Source organism: Asparagus officinalis, chromosome 9 (genome assembly GCF_001876935.1).
Source record: "Asparagus officinalis chromosome 9, Aspof.V1, whole genome shotgun sequence".
NCBI lineage: Eukaryota > Viridiplantae > Streptophyta > Magnoliopsida > Asparagales > Asparagaceae > Asparagus > Asparagus officinalis.
The window spans coordinates 6,125,113-6,138,152 of NC_033802.1; positions in this window are offsets into that span (position 1 = coordinate 6,125,113).

Below are 13,040 nucleotides of genomic sequence, written 5' to 3' on the forward strand. Positions count from 1 at the left end.
GGCCATACGCTCAATACCGACTCATGAGAATACATAGAAATAGCCCTGACTTCCATAACCACCGCTGCACAGTGTTTCTCACGTAGGTGGATCCTCTAGGGATGTAAGAGACTGGAAGAATTCCGCTTTAAGTCATGGATTCATTAAGATTTCTATGACTCACCCTAGACCGATCTCTATGGAGCAACTCTGCCTTAGGATGAGGTTTGGCGTGCCTGGCTCCGATGTGAATCATGTGTCACATGTATAATAAGAGTGCTCTCTAATGGATACATCTATTTGGCTTGTTTCTACCCTTTGAACTTCCTTCAGTTATCGCCTATAACAGAAGTAAGGTTCCCACCGTCGATGTTACTATATATTTGGGCTTAGCCCCCATCCCTTTGGCTGAATATTGGACTGAAGTCCTAGCTAGACCTTTTGTGAAATGATCTGCCAAATTATGATCTGATTAAACAAAGTCCAAAGTGACATATTGATTTAAGAGTCTATTTATTGATTTAAATATTATTTGGGAAGTCTGCTTAGTTTTGAATTTGTACTTTTCTGTTTAAGCAATTCAATTATAGCCTTATAGTTACAATGCACATAAATAGCAGGAATAGGTTTGTGTACAAGACAAATATTAAAACATATATATCTAAGTCGTTCAGCTTTAGTACATGCAATGTCAGGAGCTATCAATTCAGATTCCATTATATTTCTAGCAATTACAGTTTGTTTAATAGAGTCTCATGCTATGATTTCTCCTCCTAGCCTGAATACATAGCCTGAAGTTGATTTAACATCTTGAGAGTCAGTTACCCAATTTGCATCGCTATAACCTTCTATTACATCAGGAAAATTAATGTATAATAAACATAAGTCTAAGAATCCTCTAAGATATGTAAATACTATTTCTAGAGAATGTCAATGTTTAATGCTTGGATTGCTAGTATATCCACTCAGTCTATTTACTGCATATGCAATGTCAGGTCTACTTCTATTTGTTATATACATTAGTAATCCTATTTGATGAGCACATTTATGTTGTAAGACAGGATCTCCCACATTTTTATATAAAGAAATGCTAGAGTCATAAGGAGTAGCTACTGGTTTGCAATCATAATAGTTAAATTTTCTGAGCATTTTCTCGATTGAGTGTTATAGAGATAAAGATATGTCTTTATCACTTCTAGAAATTTTCATTCCTAATATCATGTTTGCTACTCCTAAATCTTTCATATCAAATTTGTTTGATAGGTAATTTTTGACATCATTTATTACTTATAGAGAAGTTCCAAAAATCAAGATATCATCAACATATAAACATAAAATCACATGATCATGATCTAGAGTCTTACAGTAAACACACTTATCAGATTCATTAATAGAGAAACCAAAGTCTAAAATTGCTCTACCAAATTTATCATGCCATTATTTAGGAGCTTGTTTAAGACCATATATGATTTAATTAATTTGCACACTTTATTTTCTTGTCCCTTAATTATAGAACCATCAGGTTGATCCATATAAATTTCTTCTTCTAGTTAACTATTTAAAAAGGATGTCTTTATATCCATTTGGTGAATTATTAAATTATGAATAGATGCTAACTCTAGCAAGGTTCTTATGGTAGTTATTGTACTTACAGGGTCATATGTGTCAAAGAACTCTATTCCTTTTCTTTGGGAATATCCTTTGCCACTAATTTAGCTTTGTATTTTTCTACAGTACTACCATCAGATCTGAGTTTTTTTTAAATAACCACTTGCATCCTATAGGTTTGTTCCAAGGAGGTAAGCTAGTTAATATCAAAGTTTGATTTTCAATAATTGATTTTATTTCACTATCTATGGCCTTGTTCCAAAAAGGTGCTTCAATAGAAGTCATAACCTCTTTATAATAAGTAGGATCAGCTTCTACTGAATACATAAAAAATTATTCTCCAAGATTCTTTTCAGTTCTAATTCTTTTACTTCTTCTTGGTTCTAAATTTTCTAAAGGTTCTATATTAGTAGATATGTCTATTATTTGTTTAGAGATTTTAATTTTATATGGAAAATTTTCCTTAAAATATGTAGCATCTCAAAGATGTAGGTTTGTGAGACCGTTTCCTATCGTCTAACTATAAATAATATTAGGTGTCTTTGCAAGATTCTTTTATCTTAGCTAATACGATCCATCTAACGAAGAGAGTGGAGCGAGAACTTGAGTAGGACGACAAAAGACATTCTCGTGGTTATTTTTGGAGAGTTCTCACACTAGTTATGATTATGACAAAACTAAGAAAACTCAATTCATCTCTGAGAAAGAGTTTAGGTTTGTGAAGAGCATCAAAGAAGCAAAAAAGAAGACTGTATCAATTATATCGATTATAGAACCAGAGGCATCTAAGCCAGAGATTGCTAAGGAGAAGGTTTTCTAGTGGCAGAAAACAAAACACAACCAAAAAGGAAGATTCTACCACCATCAAGATTCATCCTGAAGCGCAAACCCTCATTGTGCATGGGATTCCTGATGTTGATGATGTTATGTTAATGAAGTCGGATATTATGCATGTTATAACATTCTCAAAGATATTGTCAATTATATTACACATATTGATATTGTCTCGATGGAGAAGAAGGATATAATAGTGAGCGATTCAATTGATGATATGTGTGAATTACTTGGTGGAGGACTCGAGGCAAAGGAAATGAAAGAATTATGTATAGAATATGAGGGGGAATTTTCTTCGTTCGAAGAAAAAATTGAGAATAATTTAAAGAATATTAAGATGATACTTCCAACACTAGAATATGAGAAGCAACATGGAGCATATTTTGAGGAGTTTTTAAAGTCAACTGCACATCCACATGCTGCCAATAAAATACACTTGATATGAAAAATTTGTATACACAAAAAAGATTTAGAAGACAACCTAGCTAATAGATGTTGATCGATGCAGAAGAAGAAAATATTTATCAAGGAAGCTACTATTAGAGTAAATATAAGCTTGAGGTTGAGCTTCTTTCAACAAGGGGAGACACTGATGTAAGATGCTTGATAAGGAATTTCATGGAGGAGTATGAACAATTACGAGCTAAATATGGATACATACATATTATTAGCTTCTGTGAAGAAACAATTATATTTTCCAACCTGAAAGGCAGATTTCTGACAAATTATATATGTAAATCATCTATCTCAATGAGACAGGTTCAACTTGATTGTCAAATTTCCAAAATCTTATCAGCAATACTTAGTTTTGGCTAAAATCCAAAAATAGTCAGATTAACACAGCGTGGAAGTAATAAACCTCGGAATCCGCCAATGATTATTCTTTGAATCTATAAAACACGATCTTTAAATCCAAAAAGAATTTTGAATCCACGAAAGGAATATAATAAAGAGGAAATTTTATTGATAAAAAATTATCTAATACCACGAGGTTGACAATCTTTCTTCTTAAATAGAAAAACAAAATCCCCTTCTAATAAGAACATAATTCCTAAAAGGAAGAAATAATTTAAAACTACCTAAAAGACTTCCTCTAATAAAGAAAACAAATCAGTTCTAATTGAATAAAAATTGTTATTTTGTAATCTAAACGGACATTAACTTTATTACTAAATTATAAACTCAAAGCTAGTTATTTTTGGATTTCAGTCAAAACTGGGTATTACTGATGAGATTTTGGAAACATGACAATTGGTTGACTCTCTCTCTCTCATCTAGATAAGCGATTTACATATATAATATGTTAGAATTTGTCTTTCATGGTGAAAGATATGAATGTTTCTTTGAGAAAGTCAATAATACATATGTATCTGTATTTAGCTCATGATTGTCTCGCTCCTCCATGAAATTATTTGTTAAGCGTCCTACATCACTACAGTTATAACTAAGAAATTTAGAGTGCAATTGTCAGAACCCAAAAATTTCTAATTACTTATTATTTGTAAGATTTCATGAGCGATTGAAAGATGATTAAAAGATGATATATGATACTACAGTTCAATCGGTTGAATCAAATATTAGGAGTCAAAAGAGTTAACAACATTCATATAAGAGTTGATATATTATTATCAGGTGAGTACATAACATGCTCTATAGAAATTAAAGAAACTAATATCCCATCTTGAGATAAAATTTTACTAAGAAACAATACTTATTTCTACTCTTACGGAGTTAATTTCCCAAATTCTAATCTTACAGAGTTAATTTCCCTAATTGGATCCAAACGAGGGATACTTCATTATTTATGTATAGTATCTTAAGGATCAAGTGATCGATGTTTAATGCAAAGAAGACTCTATATGGGCTGACAATTTAAATTAAATACATTGATATTCCTACACAACCTAGTTTGCAAGAGACCACGCTGCAACTTCTAAAACTTTTAGGGAAAATTGCTTCTAGCCCCCAAAATAATAACAAGTATTCTCTTTTTTCAAAGCTCCCAAAGCCCCCAAAAGCATTTATAAAATTCCTTTAGCCCCTTTATGTGTACTTTCAAATATGAGAAAACTAAAATACCCTTAAGCAATCAGTTCACTCTCTAAAGCCGGTCATCGGAGAAGGAGCAGGAGTACTGTAGGCATTAATGGCGATCAGAAAGTGGTTTTGGAGGTAAAAAAAAAACCCCAATTTTCCTCTAAATTCTAACCATCTCCTTCCCCCCAATAAATCCTCTTTGCTTACCCCAACTACTCTCTCCCGGCCATTTAATTCTCTTCCATAAATCCTCTTTGTTTCTTTAACTACTTTTCTTCAAAATGACGGATGGATCTCTCCTTTGCATGGTTACAAACACAAAAAGCAACAAAGAAGGTTAGAGTGTTTTTGTAGTCATCAATAAGTCGTTAGCTTGAAATATCAAGTGTCCCTAAGGCCTAAACTACAATTATAATTTCTTTCACTGAAATTCATATGCGAAAGGGAAAAGTAGTTCAGCTTTCCAATTGATAATGACAACGATTTGAGGTTGATGTTCAAGTATTATCGTCGTAATGGATTTATAAACATAAACTTATATGCTACCTCCGCTGGGGAATCCTTAACTTCTTAGAACACCCAAACTTCTCCTGAAAATATGTCAGTATTTTAATTTTAATTTTCTTAGGAGTCTGATGTAAGATTATGAGTTGGTTGTTAACCTTATGCATTGGTTGCATAGATTTTGAGTTGGTTATCAACCTTTACGAGATAGTTATTAGTTGGTTGCTAAGATTATGAGTTGGTTGTTAAGTTTATAAGTTGGTTGTTAATGTTATAAGTTAGTTATTAATCTTAGTAGATATTTATGAGTTTTTATTAGCCTTATGAGTTGGTTGTTAAGATTATAGGTTTGTTCATGGGACGAGCTTGGCGCATTCGCCTTCTCGGTTGGTTCTTAACTTGAGGTTCGTTTTCTTGACGAACCTCGGTATGAACCACTTGTTGAATTTGCTGAACCTCTTTTTGAGGATGAGGATCGTGTTTTGAGTCTACTCGGGTATGAGGATGAGGTTCATCATTTTGACGTCCCTCAATCACTTGACCCTCGTCATACCTGTTGACCTTGGGCTGGTCAGCTCTCGGTCGATAGTAAAAACTGTCTAGCGAGACCAAAGCTTGAGCCCTACGGCGAGCTTGGTTCTGGCGCTGACGTTGTCGAGCGCATCTCGACAGTAGACCAACAGGAACTTTTACCTCAGTCGAAGCTGGGCAAAGTTTGTTATCAAAAGCCATAGTTTGGTTAGTAGAAGCCGAAGTTCGGCTAGGTTGCTTGACAACCCATTTCTTAGCCTGACGGCTAGTTATTGGAGCCTCTTCCTTGAGGGGCATGGACTTTTCCTCAAGGTTAATTCGAGTTGAATCATCAGAAGCCACTTGGGCTGAAGTCTCATACGAGACTCGACGACACTTACGTGCCTTCATGGGACTGGATGCTCCAGAGGAGATATACTCCTCATACCTGGTCTGGTCGAGCTCGATGATCAGGGTCTCAACTTTAGTTCCCGCTACAATCTTATCTGACTGTGTCACCACCATCTTGTCGGAAACAATGGTTGCTCCTACTATGGTCACCATCTTCTGTAGGGTCGAAAAATTGACTGGGATTGATTCTCTTGTTTTAAGAAAACTGGGTTCAATCACTTAGTACAAAACCCTTACAATCACTCACACTCTCTCTCGATTACAGATGAAGAGAAGATTAATTCAGCTCCTCTTTGAATCACTCACACTCTCTCTCGATTACAGATGAAGAGAAGATTAATTCAGCTCCTCTTTGTTTAACGTGGGTTCTTGGTGGACTCTCTCTCGATTACAGATGAAGAGAAGATTAATTCAGCTCCTCTTTGTTTAACGTGGGTTCTTGGTGGCGAAAGGATGCCTCCCGATGCTTGAGTTGAGATTACCTCCCGTTGACAATCAGAACAAGATTGCTGGAGCTTCTGATGTTCGTTAGACTGCTAGAATCGAGGTTCGAACTCCAGATCTAAATGCAGGAGCTCTGATTTCTGATGATTGCCAAAAGTTTTAAATGTCCGAACGAACCCCCTTTTTTATAGCTGATTGCGACTATTTATAGAGTTTTAGCATGTAATTAACATGCTACAATCGTAGGGTCGTGGGCGTAACCGACTCCTGATATTTAGCCCATGTTGATTAATGGAGCGTAACGTACTCCTTAGATTTAGACCACGTGAGCTGACTTGGTGCTCGTGGTCATTACAGCCGAACTTCGTGTGGATGATGAGCCGTGTTGCGTGGCGAGGTTCGTTAGACAAGCTTCGTCTTCGCTGACGAGCTCGTCTTCATTGACTCGCTTCAAATCTTGTTTCCAACGATAAGCTTTGTTATTTGAGATGAGGTTCATCATTGTAATGACCCTCGTCATGCTTGCTATGAGCTTCAACGCTCTAAGGCCAGTGATCTATGAACATCCATGAGAGTGAAGGAGAGATAGATGTTTGTGGGAAAATTTGCAGTAAAAGAAATGAAGAAAAATTGATTTGTATTCCTTTAATCTCAGTTACAATTGGATTTCCGATTACAAAAGAGAAGAGAATGATCTGGATTCTCTCCTTTGTTTAATTCTGGGTTCTTCTTGGTAGCGATGAGATGCCTCCCTCGAGTGCTCGCGTCGAGTTTGCTTCTCGTTGACGATCCGACGTCTTGTTTCACTGGAACGTGGTCTTCTCCTCACGATTTGACGTTGTGAAGAACTCTGAACGAGTTTGAAACTCTATGAAAGAGTTGATTTAACCGAAATCGGTTATAAGCCAAGGATGAAGAATATCTTGTTGCCGATCTCAAAAGCTCCAACCGATCCAACTCCTCGATCTGATTATCAAAAATCCGATCCTTAACTCTGTTGAGTTTGTTGTTATTTATAGGGGATTAAGGGGTGTAACCATCTCCTTAATTCGCTCCTAAGTGGGGCTAATGGGATGTAACCGCCCCTTAAATCACTCCTGAGTGGAGTTGTGATCCCCTCAGATCGTGGGAAACGGTTTTGGAACCGTTCAGCTCGTGTTTGAACGAGTCAAACGCAGGCCCGCGTTCTGACGTGAATTCTGCATTCAAACGCAGTGTCTGGAAGCTTGAACGCATCGTCTGGAAGCTCAGACGCAGCAATTAGACGCTGCGTTTGCAGCGTTGGAATCTACGTCTGAGCTGCGTTTGCAGCGATTTGGAAGCTGCGTCTGGCGGCGATTTGAGCTGCGTTTGGCGGCGATTTGAGCTGCGTTTGGCAGCGATTTGAGCTGCGTCTGTCAGCGATTAGAGCTGCGTCTGGGTTGCATTTACAGCGATTTGGAAGCTGCGTTTGAGCTGCGTTCGTGGCTATGAACGCGGTGCGTCTTGATGCTGGTGTGCGGGGAGGACTTCCGCAGCTTGATTTGAAGAGACCGTCGATTTGTAGTCTCTTTCTATCGAAGCGTTGCAAAGATCGTTGTTTTGTAATCTTTACTTTAGCTCTTTGATATGCAAGAGTCGTCAGATTGTAACTCTCGATGTTGATGGTGAAGGCTGTTAAACTAGAGCTCTCATCGGTTGTCGTGAAGGTCGTCAGATTGTAACCTTCAGCGATCTACGTGAAAGTCTTCAAATTGTAGCCTTCTGGAAGTCGTCAGATTGTAACTTCCATCATCGGTGTTTTGATGGGGATCAGCTATCTATTGTGATTTTTAGACAGCCTACAGAACCCCCTCCAAAGTTTTCGAAAGTTCGCGGTTGACTGGGACGAATTTTCGGAATACTTTGGATCTCAACTCTGATCTTGGAGCTGTTGATTCCTTGTGGTAAAGGATTTGTTCTCTGCACTTGCTTCGAAGGCATCTTGGTTGAAGGGATTTGCACGTAGGACCTGTGTAAAGGTATGCGCCATAATCCTGCTTCTGGACTGTGGGGGTGGACCCTGCATTTTGAATTTGGAACACGGGTGTGACCTCGGCGTTCGGTTTTTGCATCGCGGGTCTGACCTCAACGTTTTGACTTAAGACATGGAAGTGGCTTCCGTGCATTTTTGACTAAGTCTTTGAGACTTGTCTTTGGCTCATCTGTTTTAAGTCTCGGCTCACATCCATTAAGCTGATGGACCTGCAAACGTGCATAGGATTTTTGGCAAACCCTCAGCCATCAACGGATTTGATAAGCCTTTACCGACTACCGTTTGAGTCGGGCTAGCATGTGGATTGTCTAAGTCCGTTCCACATGTAACGTTGTGCTAAGAGAATGAACCCTCTTAGACTTGATGCTATGATTTTGAATACATAGACTTTGTCATTTTCACGGGAAACGACTAACCGGCAACGCGTGTTAGGCGTAGGCTTATCTCTAATTAGGGATCGAGATAAAGTCCCCCATGCGTAAAAGGCATGGATTTTGGTGCTACGATGTTGAATACGTAGACTTTGTCGTTATTTCTTCCTGTGTTACTTGAAACACTGAAAGAAAGTTGGAAGCGCCAGAGGTGTAATATTAACTTGGCATGAATTTTCACTTAGAGTGAAATTCAGAAATTTTCTTTATTATCACTAGGATAATTCCAGAAAATATTTAATCCGTTGGGGATTTTATAATGACAACTTGCTATTCTTGTTGAAAAAGGATTAACAAGTTCATTGGGGGGTTTGACTGTTAGAGGTGTGATGTTAACCTAACAGTATTTTATGGACCTATCGCTCTATTCGATAAGTGGAAAGTGTTGCGATCGGAGTAACTTTGAGGACCTATCGCTCTATTGACGAGAGTCGATAAGTTGATTTTGTCAGAGTGTTGCGATCGGAGCAACTTTGAGGACTTATCGCTCTATTGACGAGAGTCGATAAGTTGATTTTGTCAGAGGTGTTTGATATTAACGTGACAAGAGGATGTTGTGATCGGAGCAACTTTGTGGACTTATCATCCTATTGATGAGGATTGATAAGTGGGTTGTCAGAGGTTTAGTGTTAACGTGACAGGATTTGTGTTGCGATTGGAGCAACTTTGTGGACTTATCATCCTATTGACGAGGATTGATAAGTGGGTTTTGTCAGAGGTTTAGTGTTAACGTGACAGGATTTGTGTTGCGATTGGAGCAACTTTGTGGACTTATCATCCTATTGACGAGGATTGATAAGTGGATTGTCAGAGGTATGATGTTAACATGACGGGAATTTGTTGCGATCGGAGCAACTTTGTGGACTTATCATCCTATTGACGAGGATTGATAAGTGGGTTTTGTCAGAGGTTTAGTGTTAACGTGACAGAATTTGTGTTGCGATTGGAGCAACTTTGTGGACTTATCATCCTATTGATGAGGATTGGTAAGTGGGTTTTTGTCAGAGGTGTGATGTTAACGTGACGAGATTGTGTACTTGTGATTTGAACAAGATTTTGGGGACTAGCGTCTCGCTGGGGAGAATTGCTATGTGAGTTTATCATCAGAAGCGATGAATTTTGATACTAAGATTTAAACAAGATTTTGAAGACTTAGTGTCTTGCTGGGGAGCAATTTTGAGGACCTATCATCCTATTGACGAGGATTGATAAGTTGATTGTCAGAGGTGTATATTGTTAACGTGACAAATTAGGAGTAATGCGAGTTGAATGCATACTCTGTGGGGATGATGATCGTCAGAAGTGTAATGTTAACTCGACGATGTGAAAGATTCGTTACTATTAATCCAATGGATTTCAAGTAACCAACCCCCAGTCTTGATTAAGACTTAACAGGGGAATAAAAAGAGGTAGACAAGGCACATCACCTAGTGGGCCATTATCTGATGAGTTTGACTATCAAAGGTAACTATTAACGTGATAGTTTTGTGGACCTGCCATCCTACTTGAAGAGGATTGGTGGGGGAATTTGGAGAAACTAGACTATCAGAGGTAACTGTTAACGTGATAGTTTTGGTGGACCCGTCATCCTATTGATGAGGATTGGTGGGGAAATTTGGAGGGAATAGACTATCAGAGGTAATCATTAACGTGATAGTTTTTTGTAGACCCGCCATCCTACTTGAAGAGGATTGGTGGGGGAATTTGGAGGAAAAGGACTATCAGAGGTGACTGTTAACGTGATAGTTTTAGATGGACCCGCCATCCTATTGAGGAGGATTGGTGGGGGGATTTGGAGAAAATGGACTATCAGAGGTAACTGTTAACGTGATAGTTTTGGTGGACCCACCATCCTACTTGAAGAGGATTGGTGGGGGAATTCGGAGGAAGGTAGACTATCAGAGGTGATTGTTAACGTGATAGTTTTGGTGGATTTCATGGTTGACAGATGTGTTCTATTTAACATGACAACTCAGAAAATTTATTGCTCATAATCGAATGAACTACAAATAAACCAACCCCCAGTCTTGAACAAGTGCAGGAGGGAAAAGGGTAGACATGGCACATCGCCTAGTGAGCCACTGTCTAACGAGTTTGACTATCAGAGGTAACTGTTAACGTGATAGTTGTTGGACCTGCCATCCTACTGAAGAGGAGGATTAGCTTCAGTGGCCGTAGCATCTTCCGGTTCTGACTGGGAAGAGTGAACTTGGTCCGATTGCTCAGGTGAAGGTTGGGCTTGGTCCGATTGCTCAGGTTGATCCTGCCTACTTGGTTCTTCAGCTTTGATCCTGGCAATGATCTTTTGAGCCTGTTCGCCTTGAGAGATTAGTTGTCTCCAGGAACGGCATTCTGCAGCTCCGATTCGGGCTAGGAGGTCTGTCTACAAGTTGTGCCGACAAGTCTCTACTAAAGTAGACTGTGTCATACCTGACGAACACTGGAGAGCCATGGTTCGGAACCTTTTGACGAAGGCTTTGACAGACTCCCTCTTCTTTTGCTTAGTGGCTAGAAGGGTATGGATGGAGACTTTCGTATCCTCTTCGAAGAATCTTGACAGGAAGAGTCTCTCTAGATCTGTCCACTTTTAGATACATCCCACAGGAAGTTTCCTGAACCATTCAAAGGCAACTCCCTTGAGGGTGCCAATGAATAATCGAGCCAGTATGGCGTCATTTGATATCACATTCCCAGTCTGTGACTTGAAATGATAGATATGTTGGTTCGGTGATCCCGTGCCGTCAAAAGTTTGTAGCGTCGGGACTTCGAATTTTGGAGGATAAGGGGCTGCGTCCCATTCGGCAGGGTAGGGCCTGACAACTCCCTCATCTTGGAGCTCGCTTCTGTTAGCAATGGCATTGAGGCGGGCTTCCAATTCTTCCATTTTAGCAGATTGGAGATTCTGCTCGTTCTCAGTCTCTCTTCCTTCATCAGAGGAAGATTCCAGGTTGTGGGCTTCTTGGTCAGAAGCCGTGCCATCAACCATTTTTTCCTTCCCTTTACTTGTGTGAGGTCGGGACGAAGACGTTCTTTCCCTTCGGGAAGATTCTTGCCTGAGTGGCGAATCTGTCTTCTGAGATTTGGCCTTGTCTGCGACGAGTTGAGTCAACAGGGCCAGGAGTTCATTGATGGCCTCTTGCTGAGATTTGAGCATGGCCTCCTGCTCATCAAGTCTCTTCGCGAGATCTTCATGGTTTCCCGTCATATAAGCGTAGCTCTCATGTTCAACAAAAGAGCTTGATGACTGGGACTCTGCAATGGCTGAGTGTTCATCATTGGAATTGGTTCCCCTGGCTAAACTCCGATAGTTGACAGGGGGAATGGCTCCTGTTCGCGTCCGAGTATGTTGATAAACTCCATCAGACTTATTCAGGAAGTCTTTCAAGCCAGGAGACTGATCGTTCTCTGACTCATCGGAACTAGGAACTGATGATCTCCCTCTGCCGATCATGTTAGAAGTGACTCTAAGGTATTCATCCTCAGAAGTCTTCTTCTTGTGTGAACGCCGTCGTTGGTTGGGTAAAGCAACGTTCGTAAATTGGTTGAACACCAGCAGTTGGGCCGCATATGAGCAGCATTGGCGTCCCGAGAGGACCGTAGGAATCAGTCGTTCACATTGAAATGAACGAATGACTTGTTGCATCGATCTTTCTCTCGATGTGAACTCTCTCGAATCTGTTATAAAGATTCGAGGAGAATTACTCACTGATTGTGAGGTTTGAACTGGAACCCCCAGTCCATGATTGGACAGGACTGGCTCTTGGTGAATATGGATCTGGTTGAGATGCCTTGAATCCATAAACTTCTTATATCCGCCCCTCAACCTAGTCGCGCTACGCAGAGAATTCGGGGGTCTCGCTGCCCGGTCAGCGAGTCGGGGGTCCAGGGGGAGACGCGAAGGTCGCGTTTGGTACGAAGATCGCGTTTGGCGCTTGAAACACAAAGGTCGCGTTTTGGTTTGGTAACGCGAATGTCGCGTTCTTCAGTGTTGACGCGAGGGTCGTATTTTGACTAAAAAACGCGAAGTTGAAGTTCGCGTTCAACGAAGGCTTGAGGTCCACATTTTGGTTGTAAAACGCACCATTGAGGGCCACGTTCAGTCTGGTTCTCGCGAAGCTCATGTTTGGGCTCATAAACGCGAAGTTCAGGGTCGCGTTCAGGCTCACGAACGCGAATCTCGCGTTGGTTGGAGGATCGATTTTCTCGAAGTTGTACTTGTCGTCGAGATCTTCTTCTTCGTCGAGCGGCGTTCTTGTTGGCCTGTGTTA